Below are 6000 nucleotides of genomic sequence, written 5' to 3'. Positions count from 1 at the left end.
GAGTCTGCAGAATGCCTTTTGGCTATGTTTTCCCATAATCCCAGCAAGCCCCTTGGGCATCATGCTCTCAGATAAGATGGTTAACTCTAATTGTCAGCTTGTCAATACAACTTGAATACCCTGGAGAAAGTCTCAGCGGGGGGTATTGTCTATATTGGGTTGGCCTATGGAAGAATATTTTAATTAAGCTAATTAATGTGTGAAGACCGAGCCTACAGTGGGTGGTGCCATTCCCTAGGCATGGGTCCTGAACTGCAGATGAATGGAGAATTCGAGCTGAGCTCAAGCAAGCTAGCATGTACGCATTCATTCTCTCTCCTCTCGATTGGGACTGTGATGTGACCAGTTGGAAGTTCTTTACTTGGCTTTCCCACAATGGTGGCCTGTAGCCTGGAATTTTAAGTTGAAATAAGCCTCTCTCTCCCTTAATTTGCTCTTTATTAGGGAGAGAGACAGAGAGAGAGAGAGAGAGAGAGAGAGAGAGAGAGAGAGAGAGAGTGTTTTAATCACAGGAACAGAAATGAAACCAGAGCACCAGGCACCTGGGGACTGGTGGCCCCATTTGGAGTCTCAGTGTCTGATGGAGACATGAGAGTCCTCAGAGCTCAGCTGTGCTCAGCTTAGGAAGTCACTTTCCTTGGGTCTGGTGGCGGTGTTGATGCTCAGCAGTCTCTAGGACCATTTCATCTCCAGCCCCTGCTGCTTCTGATGACACCATCTAGACAGCCTTTCTCTTCTCAGGTCCTGCATGCTCTGTGACATGCTTTTCGCACTGTGACTGTCTGTGGCTGGACAATGAGCCTCTCGCGCTCCTCAGGCTGTCCCAAGCCCCTCCTACCCCCCCACGGTGCATGTTTGCTCACAGGAACCTTTCTTTTGACACACACAAGCTGCTCTCTTTCTTCCGTACTCTTCTCAGTAGCTGTGCACCGAGAGAGGCTCGCTGATAGCTTTTCTCCGAGTTTTCTCATCTGAGTGGTTTTGGCCTGACCACTTTCTGGCTGAGCTTGAGGCAGATGCGATTTTATGAGGCTGTAAAAGTCAAGCTTTGAATGTGTTTCTATCAAATTGCTGTGGGAAGGAGACGCATTAAAGGCAAGGAAAATAATGAGGGCGGTCTGTGAGGAGTCAGGACGCTTGAAGCCCAGGGTTGCCAAGTTGGGGCGCAGGTATCTCTCACGGCTAGCTTCAGTTGCTGCAGCCACCCTTGGGCGTGTAGTGGGGGGGGTGTGGTGGGAGGCGCCTGTGTGGGGGTGGTTATCCACAGGCGAGACAGCAGGATTCCAGGATCCTCTGTACAGCACAGCCTTGCAGCCAATGCTGCCGGAGCCTTCGTTTAAACCCAAGCTGTCTTGTTGGTGGGACACAATTACATTAGGGGAAAAAATTGTTTATATGTCTTGAGATATTAAGATTATGAAAACAGCTACATAAACCCCTGTTAAGTTAGAAGAAAGTTAATTGTGTTTTGTGTTGCCTCCTGGGCCAGTGTACTGGTACGGATTTATTTCAACAAAACATAGCTAATCTTGAGGCCCCCAAACACATTTTCTCCCTTAATTACAAATAATTGTACAGAATGATTTACACCAGAGTGCCGTGCCCAGAAAAGCGTGCTTGGGAATAAAGGATAAGCATGGGAGGAGCGGAAGCAACAGACAGGCCTACTGGTCAACCCCAGGGCTGAGGCGTTTAGCATCCTGAGCCGAGACGGTGAGGGGCCACTGCCACCTCAGAATGGAGGATCTTAGCCCAGCCTTCTCACTTGTACACATGAGAGATGAGGCCCAGCACATGGTGGCACAGACAGGCATGTGGCACTGAGTGGGTACATCTTAATCGCGTTCTCACGCGACCGGCCAGGAAAGACGCAACAAACCAAAATCTTCTGCGGCAAAACTTTATTGCTTACATCTTCAGGAGCAGGAGTGCAAAAACCCCAACCCCAAAAGCGAAAACCCCTTCTATAATATCTTTAGGAGCCAGAGCTCCGGCGCGCCAAAGCGCAGAGCGTGCTCTATTGTTTACATCTTTAGGCAGCGAGCGAGCGCAGGGCGCGCAGAGCCAGAGAGATGCCAGCGAGAGAGAATGGCGGAAACCCGTCCCCTTTTTTAGGAGCGTTATATTTCGCCTAGGACGCATCACTCCCTGATTGGCTGCAGCCCATGGCCGAGCTGACGGTCACGGGAAAGGTAGAGTACAAGTAGTCATAAAATACCCTTGGCACATGCGCAGATTATTTGTTTACCACTTAGAACACAGGATGTCAGCGCCATCTTGTGACGGCGAATGTGGGGGCGGCTCCCAACATCTCCCCCTTTCCTTTTAATAAGAGCAAATAGGCCACCCATATTAATGAGAGTGGAGATAGAGGTCAAATCCCCAGTGTGTAGGTAAAGGAGCCATGTACAGGATTAGCTCTTAGGCTCACAGGCTTTTACCCAGAGCAACCCTGACCTGCTCCCGTGTCGTTTTGCCTGGAGAGAAGGACACTTGGACACTCAACCTTCTTGAAAGATGACATGTCTCCCTAGAATAGGCTCATATATGCCGCAGAGCCTTTCTACTGCAGTGCTTAGCCGTGCAACTCTCTCGGGCTGCTGAAGCACACTCACTCTATCCCGTGCAATGAGACTAGCCTCGTGAGATGTAAGAGCTGAGTGGCCAGCGACCTATTGCCTAAGCATAGATAACCATATATCAGGGGGAGCACCATGTTCTAGAGCTGCAAGCGCCTGGGCAATAACCACCTTGTCTCTCCTAGTTTAGGCCTTAAGCTTACAGACCAACCAAAGAAGCAACACTAATCCACAGCAAAGTGTATCTCCAAATAATATTAATCCCACCCATTCTTTAAAGAAAGAAAATGCTGAGGAGATCCAATTGGGTAATCTTTTGGTCAGGGACAGGTCCAAGCGCGTGGAGTTGACCTGAAGTCTCAATTCCCGAAGGATCTGTTCAAATTCAGCCGTCCAATTCTGTAACATATACTGAAAAAGACTTTTTGACAAATTAGCTGCCCTAGTAAATTTAACATACTGAATGGAAATAACACACAATCCCGGAAACTTTTGTTTACACCCCAGCTGAGCTATTTGCCATAATACATCTAGTTGTATCTGGACAAGATCTATGAGTTGATTAACCAGCATGAGACCTCTCTGTATCTTGACATTAGCTGAGGCCTGTTCATCTATGACTGTAGTCACTGAGGCTGACAAAGTGTTAATGGTGTTAGTCGTCTGGACCTGTCCAGACAGAGCCAAGGCTGTCTGAATCAAGGCTAAACCCAGTTCCTAGTTAGTGGTAAAAAAGCAAGGGAATACTTGAGCATTATACATCACCGTCATTGGGAGTGGAAATATCGACATTATCCCCCAACGCTGCTCTCTCTTTATTATTGATGCCCTGGACATCACCAAGACGAGGGACATCAGTATTCCTTTGGTCAGTCTGGATTTTTCGGGTGAGTCTTTCTGGTATCCAAAATGGGTTGTCTTCATTCTGTGGGAAAACACAGATAGCTCCCCTGGATCTTATCAAAATAGGATCTGGGCCATACCATTTATTATCAAGGACATTTTTCCATTTAACCATCTCATTGGGCCTATCTGGCTCTGTACAATGACGTTCAGCCGCAGTATGGCCATGAGCATCAATATTTAAAAAATTGAGTGTAAAGAGTGCCAAAGACACAGACACTCTTGGTGCTCGGGGTAAAATCTCTTCAATTCCCCTCTTCTGTTTTATAAGATAGGTTTTGAGGGTGCGATGCGCACGCTCAACAATACCCTGTCCTTGAGGGTTGTATGGAAGTCCAGTCAGGTGGGTCACGTCCATCTGACGGCAGAACTGCTGAAATTTTTGAGACGTATAAGCTGGTCCATTATCAGTCTTAAGGAGTCTGGGTTTTCCCCAAGCACTCCATGCCTCAAGACAATGTTGAATCACATGTGAGGCTTTTTCTCCGGTTAACGGAGAAGCAAACATGATGCCAGAACATGTGTCAATGGACACATGGAGATATTGAAGTTTTCCAAAGGAAGAAACATGTGTAACATCCATTTGCCAGACCTGTAGAGGTCGAATACCGCGTGGGTTAATTCTCACATGAGGAACTGGCAAGAACTCACAGCAGCTTTGACATTGAGTAACAATGTCACGGGCTTCTTTTCTTGTCAAGGAGAAACGACTGCGTAATGTTTCAGCCGTCACATGAAAATTGTTATGAAAATTTCTTGCAGCCTCTACCGGGGATGATAGGGCAGCAGCCACCACTTTAGTGGCCTTATCTGCCAAATCATTTTCCAGAGCCATGGGGCCAGGTAGGCCTGAATGGGCTCTAACATGAGTAATATAAACAGGAAATCTTCTAGATAACAAAACTAATTGTATTTGCTGAAAAATATTGGCAACTCTACTGGAAGGCTTAATCACTCTAGCCACTTCTAAAAGATTTACTGCATTAACCACATAACAGGAATCTGACACAATATTAAGGGGTTCTAAAAAGGTTTTTAAAACTTCTAAGACCACTAAACATTCTACCACTTGAGGTGAATTTTCATTATATTGTTTGGATACCACTTTACCATTAGCCACATAGGCACCTATGCCAGTTTTTGATCCATCAGTATATACCACAATTCCATTTTTAAGTGGGTTTCTTCTAAACATGTAAATATTGATTTCTCTCAAAGGAGGAAATATGCGTGACATCCATTTGTCAGACCTGTAATGGCCTGACGCCACGAGGGTTTACCCCTACGTGAGTAGATAAAATTTGACAACAATCTAAAGGCATTATTAAGTAATCAGAATCATTTCTAGTAGAACCAATCCCTCTTGCAGCTCTAGGAATACCAGAGGAAGAAAAAACAGCCATGTAGGCTTGGCAAAATTATTAGTTGAGCTATTCTGTCCCCTTGTGATATAGAAAAGACAACTTGAGGACAAGAACAGAGAACCTGAAGTTCCCCTTTACAATCCTGATCTACAACTCCAGGGTGGACAATAAGACCTTGTAGGCTGCAAGAGCCTGCCTCTGTCATTATTGTCCAGTGGCTTCACCTGCTCGGGAGAGCGCCTTTCAGGCCCTAATAGCCTTTTTATCTGATTCAGAACTACTAAGAACTGGCTCCTTGAGCTCACCTAGTGATGAGTAGAGGCTCCTTCTCCTAGAAGCCTCCGCTGATTGATCTTTTTTCTTTTCTTTTTCCTTCTCCTTTTTTCTAATCTCTCCCCAGGTATTCTTACCTGACCTAAACTTTTCCTCAGGTTCAAGACCCGTGGAAAGGCCTGTATGCTTATTTTGTGTACCATATTTTCTCTTTGCTCCTACTCTCTCTCCCCGCTTTACTTCTGATAGATTGTCCTGAACTTCATCCAGAATCCGCCCTGCCTTAACCACTTGATAACATGTGAAAAGGAACAAAAGGGCTTCTAACACTAGAGAAAGTTCAAGGCCAAACATACCTTATAAAGCTATTTTTCACTTTACTTCTGATAGACTGTCTTGAATTTCCTTAGAAAGTTCAAGGCCAGGCTTACCTCGTAAAGCTATACTTACGGGTTACCGCCGTTCCCCAGCTGAAAAGTTCTGAATTCATGCAGTTGAATCCTTCTTAACAGTCTGCTTTACGGGAACCTTTATTACCGCGACCCGCAGTTCTGGTTCTGGAATGAGGGATCTTCCCTGCGCCGGTGAAACTCCCGTCCCGAGTTTCCTCCCGGGTTTTTTCTTCCCGGATTTTTTCTCGTCCCGGAATTTCTCTTCCCGGGTTTCGGCACCAATTCTTAATCGCGTTCTCACGCGACCGGCCAGGAAAGACGCAACAAACCAAAATCTTCTGCGGCAAAACTTTATTGCTTACATCTTCAGGAGCAGGAGTGCAAAAACCCCAACCCCAAAAGCGAAAACCCCTTCTATAATATCTTTAGGAGCCAGAGCTCCGGCGCGCCAAAGCGTAGAGCGTGCTCTATTGTTTACATCTTTAGGCA

The sequence above is a fragment of the Mus musculus genome, chromosome 2, assembly GCF_000001635.26.
Source record: "Mus musculus strain C57BL/6J chromosome 2, GRCm38.p6 C57BL/6J".
Lineage (NCBI taxonomy): Eukaryota > Metazoa > Chordata > Mammalia > Rodentia > Muridae > Mus > Mus musculus.
This window is presented reverse-complemented; position numbering follows the sequence as displayed.